This window comes from Dipodomys ordii, unplaced genomic scaffold, assembly GCF_000151885.1.
Source record: "Dipodomys ordii isolate 6190 unplaced genomic scaffold, Dord_2.0 Scaffold10, whole genome shotgun sequence".
In the NCBI taxonomy this organism is placed as follows: domain Eukaryota; kingdom Metazoa; phylum Chordata; class Mammalia; order Rodentia; family Heteromyidae; genus Dipodomys; species Dipodomys ordii.
In genome coordinates this window covers 24,367,467-24,382,234 of record NW_012267226.1, presented here as the reverse complement: position 1 = coordinate 24,382,234, position 14,768 = coordinate 24,367,467, and positions in this window count along the sequence as shown.

Here is a 14,768-nt window from a genome sequence, read left to right as displayed (position 1 = left end):
CCGGGCCCGTGGCGTGGGGGTCCCGGGCCCGTGGCGTGGGGTCCCGGGCCCGTGGCGTGGGGTCCCGGGCCTTGACAGTGCTGCTCTTTCCTGTCCCACCATTTGCCGTGCCTTGCTGTGAGCTCAGCCTGCAGCTGCAAGTGCTTAGTGCTTAGTTCTTGTTTTCTGCCTTGGAGCAGGCTGAGCTATTATGACTTGAGTGTGTGTGTGTGTGTTTACACTTTGCTGTTTCATGAATAAGTACTGACTTACTAAGACAATATTTGCACCTGGTATTTCAAGTTCCCACTCTACCTGTTTGCTTTCTTTCTTCTCTTTGGCTCTTTGCTGGTTAGTTGGGAGATGGTCTCACGGACTTTCCTGTCTAGGTTGACCTTTTAATCCAGGTCCTCAGCTCTTGGCCTCTTGAGTGGCCCCAGGGCCTGGCATTACTTCTGTTCTTGCTGATAAGTATTCTGGGTTTTGGCACGAGTTCTCTTGGCTAGTGCCCCTGTGACTGTCCTTCCCAGCGAGGCCCCGGGACCCTGGTGGGGTGGCATGCTCTGAAATGAGTCTAGCAACAGCACTGATTTGGCAGGGAGAGCCTTTTGCTGCACCTTGCCCAGCAACACCTGACCAAATCTGATCAAGGCTTTTCTTTCATTACCTCAGGTTTGAGTTGGCCAGCTATCTAGTCTGCCTTCAAGATGGAGTTTCTCCAGCCTGTATGTTTGGGATTCTGTTAAAGGAAAAAGAACATGACTGGGCTCTAGTTCGCGTCTAACTTATTATGATTGTTCGTGCATGCATGCACAGAACTGATTTTGTGTGCAATGTGTTATCTTAAAAAGAGAACCCGTTTACCACTTTCAGGTAGACAGCGCTGAGGGCTGCGCTCAGCCTGCCAGCCATGGTGACTGGGTCCAGGGCAGGGCAGGGCAGGGCTGTGGCTGTGGCAGGGATCTCCTCACTCAGGCACGGCTGATCACATCCCCCGTGGCGTTGCAGCCGAGGTTCAGCTCTCCCTGCTTTTCCCAGTGGAGGCTGCGCTTGGGAATCTCCTTTTCCTGCCTGCTTCCATTGCTGGCTTCTTTTTAGGGGCCAGATGGCCTGTGTTCTGGGAGCAGAAGTTCCTGGCAGTGGGGACATGTGCCCAAAGCAGCAGGCGGGCCTGTGGCTCCAGGCTGGGCTCACCCCGGTCCATGCTGTGTGCACTCTGTGGACGTGGCCAGGGAGGTCCACGGCTGGAGCCAGCACCCATGGTTTCAGACCGAGGTTTGAGGTTCAGGGCTGCGGTGGTCTTGTGGTTGGGGACCAGGTAGGTTCTACCCCAAGAGAAAACCCAGAGAACAAGAATCCGCGTGACTCTTCCTTCCGTCCGCAGTGTTTTGCAGCTGTCCGGGCCGAGAGGCATGTTGTGCCAAGCCAGGCTTCGGTGCGCTCAGGGCCTGCCAGAACTGTTGATGGCACAGGCCAGGAATTAAGAAGGGAAGAAAGAAAAAAGTGTGAGACGTTGGCCAGGTCTCCGTGTCCCTGGGGAGTCCCAGCTTACAGTGAGAACGCTCTTCCGGGGCCATTTCCAGCTTTGGATTTTGTACCCAGCCTCTGCTTCGCTGGGGCGGAGCTCCCAGCTGGCCTGTGAGCCAGAGGTCAGCCAGCACCCCAGATCCAGCGGGGCCCTGCTCTCTGGCTTGGGCCACTCAAGCCAAGGTCAGGACTGAGTCAAATGAGCAGAAGTGGCTGCACCCTTGAACGCACGGTGCCGTTTGATTCCGTCCCGGTGTTGCACCCGTGTTAGTTTCCCGGAGCCTTGGCGCTCTTGGAGTGAGCGAAGCTGTGTGGCATGGTGGCTTCACGCTCCCTCTCTGTGCCTCTAAGCAGAGTCCTCAGCTCTCCTGGATTTCCTTCCCAGAGTAGACATAGAAGTGTTCTCTGGGCAGTAGCTGTGGGAACTGGAAGTTGGTCTCTTCCTTGGGGAGGAGGTGGCTTCACCAGGCCCCTCAGCCCGCCCCCCCCCCCCCCCCCGTCCCCAGGAGACTAGGACCGTGCTGATTGGATGCGTCTGTATATCCACTCCGGCAGGCTCTTCTACTAGATCGATACGCAGAGATCTCAGGTTTAGAGACACCAACACATCGAATCTCACTGAGCCGGTGTGACTTAGCCGCGAAGCATTCACGATGGGGAGATGGGAGGGAGGGAGGGAAAGGGGGTTATTTAGTCTGCCCTCGCTTCCCCCAGTCCTGCATCTCACCAGACCTCGAGGCGGCACCTGTGCCCGGCCCTCCTTCCTGCCCCTTCTGCTCTCTGGGTAGGAGCTGGAATGAGTGTGAGCCTGCCACTCGGCCAGCTTTCAACCTTTCCCCCAGTCTGTTGGGCCTCTGTCCAGAATCAAATAACCCTGGTGGTGTGTCCCGGGGGTCGGGCCCCCCAGCCCTGGCCGCTCCCTGCAGGTGCTGGCTGGAGGGCAGCTACCACGGACATGCCCCGCCCCCACGGCAGCAGTGCCAATCATGGGGCTGCCTTGACAGATCTTGAAGCAGAGGAACAGAAAAAGGATGAAAGCCGGGCAGCCAGAGGAAAGGCCATTGTGATGGCTTTGCTTGGGGCCAGTTGAACTTCTCCTTCAGCCTGCATGTCTCTGGGAGCAGGGGTGCTGGGGGGGGGAGGTGTTTGCATCAAGTTGAAATTCTTGGCTAATCAGAAGTCTCCATTCTTTATGTCTATAGTATTCAGATTTAATTCTCTCATAAACCCACTTATATCTAGTCTGCAGGCGGAGATTTGGAGGGCTGTGGTTGGAGGGCAGTCTGGGAAAAAAGTTATCATGACCTCTCATCTCAGCAAACATGCTGAGCATGGTGATGCAGGTCTGTAATCTCAGCCTTGTGGGAGATGGAGGTCAGAGGGTTGCGGTCCACTAGCTGCCGGCAAGGAGCATGAGACCTCCTCTGGAGATGAGCAAACAGGAAAGGATGAGGCCTGAGTTCAGGCGCTGGTATGCCTCCGTGGGAAGCCCGAGTGGGTTGTGTTTGGGGAGGGACACCAGCTGCCCGCACCGTAGCTCACCCGCAGGAGACTGGACCCTGTGTCAGCCATGCCATCCATGAGACTTTGTCCTTTAAAGAATTTTTCCTGCCCAAAACGTGCATTTATCTTTTCTTTTTTCTAATGGAGCCTGTGGTCTCTACGTCGTGGTGTGGAGTTAGGGCCCACACCAGCACCCCACGGGCACAGGGCTCAGCCTGCCGTGGGCCAGCCCCCACCCACGGCCTGGGCGGGGCTCAGGGCAGCCCGCCCCTCCCCGTGAGCCCCGGGAGGAGCCAGAATCCCCCCCGTCCAAAGCAGCCTCTCTCCCCCGGCTTCCGTCAGGGCCCAGCTACGTCTGTTTTGGTCCTAAATTATTCCGTTTTTGGAATTGTGCATTGTGTCAAGAGTAAGGTACCCACAGTCACCCAGTGACGGACGGATGTGAATATGACGCTTTTGGCTAAGTGTGGCGTTGGGACTCTCTTTGATTACGCTGTAATGGCACCAGGGGCAGCTATTCGGGTCACCTCCAGGTGTGCCAGTTACCTAGGAGACACAGGCACTGGGCGGAGTCTCGGTGGAGAGGAGGAGGAGTGGCCTTGCAGACTGGGGACAGGTCCAGGAGCCTTGAAGAGACCTCGCGGCCTCCATTACATCCTCGCATGGCTGGTGGTTCTCATTGCTTGGCCTTTAGTCTTTCCATGAGAACTTGGGGTGAATAATTTCTTCTCCCCCTGCCTCCTGCGTGCGTGCGCGTGCGTGTGTGCGCGTGCGTGTGTGTGCGTGTGTGTTTGTGTATGTAGGAGGCAGCATGGCTTGTGAAACTCCAGCAGGTTACTGAGAGTTGGGCAGGAAGAAGCAGGGATAAATACAGTCTTTATTCTTTTTTATTTTGTCCAGGGCTGGGACTTGAACTTGGACTCTGATGCTCGCTTTTGCTCACTGGCTGGCACTCTACCCCGGAGCCGTGCCTTCACCCACCATCCGTGCTCTGTAACCACATTTCTTTCCCGTTTGTGAACCCGTCCTTGGTCAGTTATTGACTAGCAGCTTTTCAGTTTGTAGTCTTCCTGTGCTCTGCCCACCAGCCTGTCCATGTCATATTCTGTCTGCCTGACATGCTTTTCCTTCTTCTTAGTTCCGACTGTGTTTCAACAGTGCCTTTCACTCCTTTAGAAAAGACATCAAGGCAGGTGTACCCCACACATGTACACGCACACATGCATGTGTGCTCATGTGTACACACACGTATATAATCTTGAGTCTGGACTGTTATTCAGTTTGGGAAGCATCTGGTTTTGTGGACAGATGCACCAGCCCAGGTGGGTGTTTCATTGGAGCGTGTCTAGGAGTAATAGCCCTCAGGGTCTCTGGAATAAGGTTTAGGTGTGGAGGCCCTGAGCCCGGAGTGAGCGTGCTTCCTCCCGGGACGTCTTCTGATTGCCTGGGCTGCGGTCTGGTGTCTGAGCTGGGGTGGGAGGGCACACAGTTACTTGCTGTCTCTGGGCTCTGATGCTCGGGGAGACGGGAGTGTAAGGTGTGGAGCCCCACAGCGGCCTTGCTCTGTCCGGGCAGCTTGGCCACCAGCCGGGCGGCTGTGGCTGGGTCTAGGCTGGGGCCTCTGTGTAGGCCTGGCGGAGACTCGGCCGAGGCTGGTGGCGTCTTGCGTAGGACACGGCTGCATGCAGACCCTCCAGCCTGTGCCAGCTCACCATGGCTGCGGCAGACACTGGGGGCAGGTCCCCGCGGGCGGCAGCTCTGGGGGCTTGGCCTCCGAAGGGCTCTGCGTTCGGGGTCTGCGCAGGGCGGGCGGGAGGGGGCAGAGCGAGGAGAGCAGGCACCCCACCATCTCCTCCAGGGACTCTTCTACACAGAGCCTTGCAGGGGGACATTGGAGACCCGGCCACTGTGGACGGAGCGAGGCGGCCGGCCGGGGGCCTGCAGGGGAACACCCAGGCTCTCTGCCTTCTGCCAGGAGATCGGTGGGGAGGTCAGCAAATCCAGTCCGGAGGACTTGGCTGTAGTGACACCTTGGCTCTGTCTTGGCCAAGTGATCGCCGCTGCCATCGGTCCTGAGCTCCTGTCTGAGCAGATTCTGTTTCCTTTGGTGACCCCGAGTTTTCCCGTCCCGAGGCCGGCCTTCCTGTCGCCACACCACAGTTACCTTGTGTTCTTTTTTCTTATGAAAAAGAAGAAAACAAGTAAAAAACGTTGGCTCCTGGTCTCCCGGCGGCTCCCAGCAGGTATGGTTTTGTAACAGGCCCTCAGAAGCCTGCCTCTGTTATTCCAATCACGAGGGACTGGAGCGGACAGAATGATGCAAGACCTTCTCAACGTCGTCGTTGTTTTTTTTTTTGGTGAAAATGTGCAGAATCTTTCTAGCAGAGCCCTGAAGCTCTTGAAGACCGAGCGTACCTTCCTGTAAAGGCATTGTTTTACATTTGTGGGGTGCAAGGTGAAAGGTTATTGTGACCTTTCCTATTTCCAGCTCCGCTACCTTTGATGAAAGCTCTTCAGAGGAGCAGTGGTGGACTTGATTTGAAGTGGGCTTGTGTGTGAAAGAAAGCACACAGATTTGGGGTTGCTTGTGTGCCTGTGGGTGATCCTAGGAGGATGTGGCGCCCTTGGAAGCTGCCTTCAGCTCCCTCCTGGCACTGTGGGAAGGACCTGCAGCTCAGGTGTGAGTGCCGACCCTCAGCCTCTGGGGCTGCGGCCTGCGCGGGACAAAGAGGTTCGCAGACGCTGGTTCAGGTAGAGACACGTCGGCTGGGCTTTCACGGTCTCTCACTTGCTTAAGTTGAAGAATTTTAGGCAGACTTAAACAATTCTTACTTAGGTCAGGTTGACTTTTGGGCCCAAATTAATTCACTCTTGTAAAATCTCTCTCTCTCTCTCTCTTTTCCTATTTTTTCTCTCTGTTGCCAGTTGGTAAAGATAACTTGGCTCTTTCTGTTCATGTGTATGTAGGACTGGGAAAAGCTTAACTTAGTGGCAGTGATGTCTAGCACTGAAGAGAACCGTTCCCCCCCCCCCCGTCCCCGTGCATTTCCTGTTCTACTTGAGGAGGACTGTCCAGGACAGTCCAGGCCCCATCCCGTCCCTGGCACAGGACGTCTTGCAGTTGTTTAGCTCAGAGAACCTAGTGGCCCTGAGGACAGATGAAGTGCAGGGAGAGGAGGCTCCCAGGCAGCTGTGCTGAGCCCTGGGGGCTGGCTTGTTGCTGCTTCTGCCAGGCCCTCCCCCCTCCCTCCCTCCCTCCCTCCCTCCTTCCCCTTCCTCTCCCTCCCCCTCCCCCTCCCTATTTCTATGTTGTATAATAGATAGACCTTCTGTGTTTGTCCCACGGTCTTCAGCCAGTCCTCTTTTTCCCTTTTCGCTTCTGCATGGGAAACATCTGCTGGCCCATCTTCAAGCACTCTGCTGCTCTCCTGGCCGTGTGTAGTCTCCTGATGAGCTCACGAAAGGCATTCTTCATTCTGTGACTCTAATTTGTCGCATTTCCTTTTGATCCTTGCTCAGAGTTTTGACTTTTCCATTTGTTCTTGCGCCTTTTCTGCTCTTCCCATTAGAGCCCTTAAAATATCCATCCCCTTTTCTTCAAAATTCCCAATGTGATGATTCAGAGCTCCATGTCCTATCTGAGTCTGGGTCTGATTCTTGGTTTGTCTCTCCAGGCAGTTTCTTTTGGCAGCTGAGCACTGAGTAATAGCAACTGAGGTGCAAGGCTTTCGTGTGAGACCTTGCTCCCGCAGGGGACACTTAGTGTTTGTTGGGATGGGGAGCCAGGGGCTACAGCTCTCCCTCCCCCATCCTCACCTGCCTCCTCTGTTGTCTTCGCACTCACCCTTTCCAGGCTTAAGGAATGCCCAGTTGCTTTGGCAGAGACTATCAGAAGTCTGCAGGCAGGAGAAGAAGGCATGCAGTTTAAGTAAAGTTTAACTAGAGTGGAAAGCTCTGTCCTCTTGTCAGCATGAAATACATCAGTCAGGGCATGATTTGCTATTTCCTTTTTCAAATCCGTAGATGAAATCTTATGTGTGGTTTACTGACACTGGCCCCTTCCCACATTATCATACGGGATTCAAATAGAAACGGCAACTAGGAGACCTCCGCCCACTGCTCACCCTCACCCTCCTGCAACTGATGACGAAACACACCCTCCAAATGCCTGAGTTTTGCCACTTGATTAAAGCAGTCTTGCTGGTTCTGTTTCTGACTTGTACCTGTCGATGGGCATACATGCCAGTTAGTCTACTCTAGCGCACTACCGAGATGCATCGCATTTTCTATTTAGTCTATTATGCTTGCGTTTTCTTACCAAAACAAAGTTAAAGTACACAATGACATCTTCCTCTGTCAAACACAGCAGGATCGCACCTACAGCTGTCAAATCAAATTCTTGAGTGCCAGCTGCTGCTTTTAAGATGAGATTAACCAAAGCACTCATGAAAATCAGGCACCAGAGACAAGTTGGTGATTGTAAAGGTGGAAGCAAGGATGTCTTCTTCAGGGCTTCCGGCCAAATAAGAGAAGTAGTGGTGTGTGGGGAGAGTGAATTCAGGAGATACAGGGGTTACTCAGTGCAGGTCCATAGCTGGTAGAAATTGCTAAAATATACAATTTGCTCACGAAACGTTATATTAAAATTGAAAATCATAGTTGGTCCTACGCCCCTTCCCTTCTGATTGTTTTTCTGTTGGTGCCTCACCCAGAGTTTGTCAGTCTTGACCCGGTGTGGTTTCCGCGGTGACCCTGTGGAAGCAGGGTGACCCTCGGGGGCTTCCTGCAGGCTCTGGGCACCACAGAGACCACTGCGATCTGATCGGAGAGGGGCTGGCTGCGGAGGCAAAATGCAACAGGGCTGTGAGGTGGAGCGACTGCGGCAGCCTCTGAACTGTGGTTCCAAGCTCCCAGGTTGGCGGCCGTGTCTGCGTGCTGAGAGGTGGTCAGGGCTGGGACAGCCCAGGAAACTAGGGTTTGTTTTTATGCGTGTATTCATGGAATGTCCATCAAATAGGATGTACCTCAACCAGAGGACAAGAATCACGTTCTGTGATCGAGGGTCCGATTTTACAAGAGACCCCTGTTTACACCGTTTCAAAAGAGATTCCTAACTGTGCAGAAGATTTAGTGTTTTTCTGATTCCACAGACCCATTCGAGGTCTGAAGCAGTGCGTGGAATGCACTTTGATTGGAGGGCACACATTTTGTGCCCTGGGTGGTGGGCCTGGCGGCATGTTTTCAAAGCAGTTGGCCTGCCTCTTCCGTGATGACAAACGGGGTGTTGTGATGCCGACTTGGTTCCAGGGAAGGGTGGTGTGCTCCGGGCGTCTGACCCCGCCAGGCCCGCGGGCCAGCTGCAGGGCCGTCGCTAGATGGCTTCGTGGAGCCCGGCCTTCGACTCTGGGCACCATTCTTTCTTCAGAGAAGTCTGCCTCATGTGGACTTCATCATTATTGTGTTTTGAATCTAACCGTGCAGCGCATGTGCTGATTCACGGCGTAGTGCCGTGCTGGGAGAGCACGTGGGTGTGGAATCCAGGGAGGAGTACACCCCCTGTGCCGAGGGAGGACCCTCGGGCAGGGGCTGGGTATGTCCAGCTGATTGGAATAAAGATGCAGCGGATCATAGCGTAACCGACAGGGGCACACGCTCACAGGCACTCTAGAGCTGTCCATAATACTTGACCTGTGTTTGGGGTTTCCGGAGCCCTGGCCTACGCAGATGACTTCCCCATGGCCCCCAGAATCCTCATCTGCTCTCTGGGGAGGAGTGAGTGTGGAGGAGGAGGCTCCCGCATGGGTCCCCCCCGCCCCGCCCCATGGACATTTCTGTGACTCCCGTCATTTCTGTGACTGCGGCCAGCAATGCTCTGCTTTACTCTGCTTTCTCCTGCCCAGGGATGCTGCCCTTTGCATTCTGGCCTTTTTCTTAAGAGTCTTGCTAAACCATGGGGAGGAGACACCCAGAGCGACTCCAGTGGCCGAGTCCCTGCCTCGCTGTTTTAAATCCGTAGGGATCTGGGGAGCGGTTTGAGGGAGTCCGGGTGAAGTCCTGGGTTGAACAGTATCTTTCTCACAGGAATATTCCTTACTGGAGGTAACAGGGCACGGCTGGGTGCCCAGCGTCCAGAAGTCGGGGTGGACAGGACAGGTGTGCTCTCCGAGCGTGGACCCCGTTTTCTGTGGCCAGCGCTTTCTGCCTGGGAGGTGACTTGATGGAGCCGGGGCGAGGTCGGGGCGTGGGTGGCCTTAGTCCCGGTTGGCTGGTGAAGAGGGGGAGAGTTCTCACACTTCTCTGGAGCGTGTTCCCTCTCTCCGCTCCCCTGCCCGCCTTTGTGGCCTCTGGGTGTCTCCCGGCATAGCTCGGGGTGAGGCTGGTGGAAATCCCCTCCAGAGCTTTCCTGGAACAAACCTGGGTTGAGAAATCCTGGGCGCTGGCGTCACAGGCCACGGGCTGAGGTGCAGAGTGAGGGGCTGGGGAGAGCACCCCGGTTGTCAGGGGCGGGAGCTCCAGGCCGCACCATTGCCAGGTGGGTGCTCTACTGCTTGAGCCACACCCCAGCCCTTTTTGCTTTAGGTTATTTTTCGGACATCATCTTGCTTTTTTTTTTTGGGGGGGGTCCGGTCGTGGGGCCTGAACTCTGGTCCTGGGCGCTGTCCCTCAGCTCTTCAGCTCAAGGCTAGTGCTCTACCACTTGAGCCATAGCACCACTTCCGGCTTTTTTCTTTTCGCTTGAACCCAGGGCCTCAGGCATGCAAGGCAAGCGCTCTACCACTGAGCCACCTCCCGAGCCCCATGGTCTTGCTTTTATCTGGACTGCATTGTGTCTGCAGTCCCCATCTTTGTCACCTCCTGAAGGATCTGGTTACCGTATTACATAAGCAGAGCACTGTGTCCTTTTCCCCAGTTAAAAATTGTTATGTGTATGTTGCTTACACAAAGATGTCTTTTTGTCAAAGAAAAGACAAGCACTGCGTTATTCCCCTTGACGGGACACCTCACAGCTCTGACCACCCAGCATGGCGGAGGGAAAAGCCCATCCGCGCGGAGACAGGCAGGAGCCTGGGGAAAGACAGCTGGCAGCCGGACTTGAGGAACAGGGGTCGGCCTCCATCCCAGGGGTGAGAGGAGGCCTGAGGGAGGAGGCCCGAGGAGCGGCAGACACTCACCTTGGGATTCAGGAAAAGCGCCTGGGGCTGAGGGGTGGGTCTGTGTGAGTGGCCAGGAAGGAGGTCGGTCCACCTGCTGAGGACACAGCAGCCTCTGAGGGAGGAATCTGGACATCTGTTTCCATTTGCATCTGGAACATTCCTGGAGGCTTCTGTGTTAGGGGCTTGGCCTGTATGGTGTCTATGGGGCAATTGGAGGGCAGGTCTAGAGGGGTGTCAGGGCGGGGCCTGGTGGCCCATGTCAGGTTGGTGGCCGATGTCAGGTTGTGAGGGGCAGGGCCTGCTGGGAGGAAGTCAGGTCATGAGGGGGGGGGGGCCTGGTAGGAGGAAGTCAGGTCATGAGGGGCGGGGCCTGGCAGGAGGAAGTCAGGTCTGAGGGGCCATGGGGAGATATTTGGACTCTGGCCTCTTTGTGTCCCTGCTTCCCGTCAGCCATGATGGGACAGACCTTTCCCCTCAGCAAGCACCATGGATCCTGAGTCATACAGGCCCAAGGGGAAGACACCAAGTGGCCATGGACTTTAGCTTCGGCCCTCCTTTTAGTTGGAGGATCCAACCCCAGGCCTCACGCCTGCGGCCAGGCTTGTGCTGTGAGCATGTTTTCACCTTGCGCCCTGCATGTCAGTCAGAGAATTGCTCCTTGGTGTCCTGCAGGGCTCGGCTTACAGCTTCTATCCATGGGATGTAGCTATGCATGGTGCTTGTGAGAAGTTTGTTTTCCCGGATTAGGTGAAAAAGCAAGTTATCATGGAACTGTGGTTTCTACTAACTACTAGAGACAGAGTATAAGAGTGGAATTATTTTATCATGAATAAAGTGAACATGTGGAAACCTGTTATTTTATTCATGTTTGACTGTTTTGTTTTCTTTAAGAAGAAGCAGGGGCGGGTGCCTGTTGAATTTGTGCCAAGGTCAGTGCCCCCTATTTTGTCTGCCTGTTTAATAACATTCATGCAGAGGCAATTAGACGGCCACTCCCACTGGTAATCCATGCTATCAAGAAACCACAGACTGCAGAATTTAAGGGCAAAAGAAGTAAGATTCAAATGCTAAAACCAGACCTAGTTTGAAGTTGTTCTGAAGAGTGCTTGTGCTCTTCCAGAATTTCAGGATTAAGTTAAAGAAATATACAACAGCAATATACACACTTGAGAATGGCATATTTTCTTCTTAAATTATCTTGAACTCCTTAAAAAGTGAGATAGAAATATTAACTGTATAATTAGAGACTTGTTGATGGATTACCTTTAGTCAATTGTCAAAGCAATTGAAAAGTGACTGGACTTCAGTGAAATTTCAGGATCTGTTCCTTGGTTCTAAAACAATTTTGCTTCAACATAAAACTCTTAACTTGAAAAATTCAAATCCTGAGAAACAATTTTTATGACCCTGAAAAAAATCAATTTTGGATTACACATTGTTCTGAAAGGGATGAAATAGACCCAGCTGAGTTTTATTTGTGTAGTTCAAGAATAATCCCATTTGTTAAGGCAGTAGGGATTAAATATTTTTACATGTTGAAAGTGTGCTAAGTCTTTAAAACCAGGTCTGGAGTTTTAAAATAAGGGGCATAAAGAGCAATGTGCTAGTAACGTGTAGTGTGCCCACACCCTCTCTTCCCTCCCCCTCCTTCCCTCCTTCCTAGCTCCCCTCATTCTGTAAACACAACTTGCTATGGCTGGGTGGGGAGAAGGCTTCCAGGAAGTAGGGTGAGGAGAATGACTTTTCCCATGACCCTCACTCTCATGTTGTTCCAAGGGCTCCTACTCAGAAATGCCTTGATAACCACACTCATTCCTGACATACCCCTCCCACCTCCCCCCCACAGCTGCCCACTGCCATCTGACCCCCAGTCCAGCTGCAGCTTCTGCGAGCACCAGTGGAGGAGGCTTTCACCTAGAGCCCTGTAGATCTGCATCCATCTTTGCTGATGATGTGGTGTGTGTGTGTGTGTGTGTGTGTGTGTGTGTTAACAAAAAGAAGTTCAGTTACTTGGTGCGATCTGCAGAGTTGAGAGGACTTCAAAAACTATTTTGTTTTTGGACATACTAAATCTTGTATCTGTGTGTTCCTCCTTCCTGTGTGATTTCTGGGACTTTCTTATTTTGATGAAGTCTGAAATGCTAAAACACTTTGTTTTCTGTTCTGTGACTTTTACTGTTCACATGAAAGCTTTCAGAGGATTGTCAGTGCTGTCCAACATCCTCCCCCTGGCTGGTTTACAATGCACACTGAAGTTTCTTCTTCTGGTATAGAACGGAAGAAAGGGAGAAAAAATATTTGCTGAGTAAGCCCTAGAGGAGGGCACTGCAGTTATGTCTCTAATTTTCTGAATAACAATGCAGTGAGCATGCTGTTTTTACAGACAGACAGAACACGAGCTGTGAGAAGAGGTAATCAGCTGGGGAGAGCAAAGATATTCTGTCCTGAACACTGGATTTTCACCAGTCTGATGTCCAGGCATCTTTCCACAGCAATATTGCTCAAGCCATGAGCTTTACCAGGAGATTTCCGTGTGGCGTGTGACGGGGAGGGTATGGAGAAGGCAGCCTGACGAACCGTGGATCCCGGAAGTGGTGAGGGCTAGGGCCAGGAGAGGAGCACAGAAGGAAGCAGGAAGTGCAGGGGAGGGAGGATGGAGGAGGACAGGAAGTGCAGGGGAGGAGGGGGAGGACAGCAGGAAGTGCAGGGGAGGAGAACAGGAAGTGCAGGGGAGGAGAGCTGGAAGTGCAGGGGAGGAGGAGGGTGGAGGAGAGCAGGAAGTGCAGGGGAGAAGGGGAAGGACAGCAGGAAGTGCAGGGGAGGAGAGCAGGAAGTGCAGGGGAGGGGCATGGCAGTCACGTGTGACGGCCCCCTTGACCTCTGCAGACCGCCCCCCAGCCGAGGACCCCGCCTGGGCTCTGCTCCAGCCCTGCGATGGCGTCCTTAGGAGGCTGGTGCCGCCCAGTGGATTTCTCTGGACGCAGCTTTCCCGAGGCACCTGTTGTGAGTGTAGAGATTACACGTGCTGAGATAATGCAGCCTCGCATGGGAATATCTATTTTAACCCCAAAGTGTTACTTTGTGCCTCCCTGGTGCTCAGCCCCTTCCGCTGTGAGGCTGGGGGGGGGAGTGTGTCGTGCTGGGGGGCGGCCGGAAGACCGCGGGCTCTACCTGGACACCCCTCCCAGGCTTAGTTTTGTGGATTCTAAAATAAACATCTTGAGAGGAAATCCGAGTGGTGATCCCTTTGGGAAATGAACAGCCCTGGACCATCTCAACAGAGCTGTGAGGAAGGAGAAGGCTCCCATCTCCCCTGTTCCTCCCTCCAGGCTCCCGCTTCCGTCAGCCCCCTGCGCTCCCTGTCCTGGCCCAGCCGCCCTCTCACGCAGCCTGTTAGACAGAAATACGCAGGCTTAGCTTGCGATTGGGAGACTGTGTGTGTGTGTGGGGGGGAGTGTTCACGTGTGTGTGTGTGTGTGTGTGTGTGTGTGTGTGTGTGTGTGTGTGAGATAATCGTTCCCCGGTGGTGTCAGGCTTGTACTCTGTGGGTTTTCTAAGCACCGTCCCAGGCATTTGGGAAACGCACTGCAGTTGTCACTTAGAGTCACCTGGCAGGCGAATGCCAGCCCGCCGAGGGTGCGGCCCTCGGCTTCTGGCTCTGTCCTGCATGCTTTCAGCCCTGTGGAGAGAGAATCCCTGACAGTGCTCCCACCACATGGAGATAAGCTAAACTTCTGAAGACTGTTCTGTTCGGACGGTGCAGCTGTGACAGTTTAATGAGCGACACTAGATTCAGCAACGCCCGTGCGTTTAATCATGGCCGCTGCTGGAGCACAGAGGCCCGCACGGGAACTCGGGAATGACATGCAGGGGAATGACATGCAGGTGGCGGCGCTGGGGTTCGGGAGGGAGTCTGACGGGGAAGGAGACCGCCAGAGACAGCGGTGAGGCTGGCTCTGTGTTGAGGACTGGAGGACTGGAGGGAGGAGAGCACTGGTTTGGAGTAAATCCTCGGGCTCTGCAGCTGTTAAACTGGAAGTGCACGACCTCCCAGGGCCTCCGATGGGTTTGCAGGAGTCCCGAGCCGCCTGTGGACAGGCTGGCAAGCTCCACTTCGCCGTCTCCAGGGTCGGAATTCTGGGGAGCCCATCTGTGACTCCTCTCTGGCAGTGTGGAGCCCAGGGCACGCTGGGCCTCCCTGGCCAGGGCATCTGGCAGCTGGGAACGGCGCCGCGGGGAGAGGGACGAGGGGAGAGACGTGGGTGTTGACTCCAGTCCCGACCCACAGCTCCTCCTCTGAGACCCGCTCCATGTTTCAGCCTGTGGAGGGTTCCCTGCTGGGGACGGCCCAGGGCAGTCGCCCGCCCGCGGCTGGTTGTTTCAGACCCGGAGCCCCGGAGCCCGGCGTGTAGGAAGCGTTAGGCCGGGTCTTGCGGAGCTGGTTTCTTGTTTCTCTCCTCGCAGAGACGATGGAATCTGTTTCCCGAGCAGAGTTTTCAGTTTTGTTTCTTTTGAACACTGAAAGAACAGGAAGAGACGGCCGAGGTGCCACATGCAGATCTGTTGTCAGGTTTTGGCTCTTGGTGGCCGTTTTCTTTCACTGAT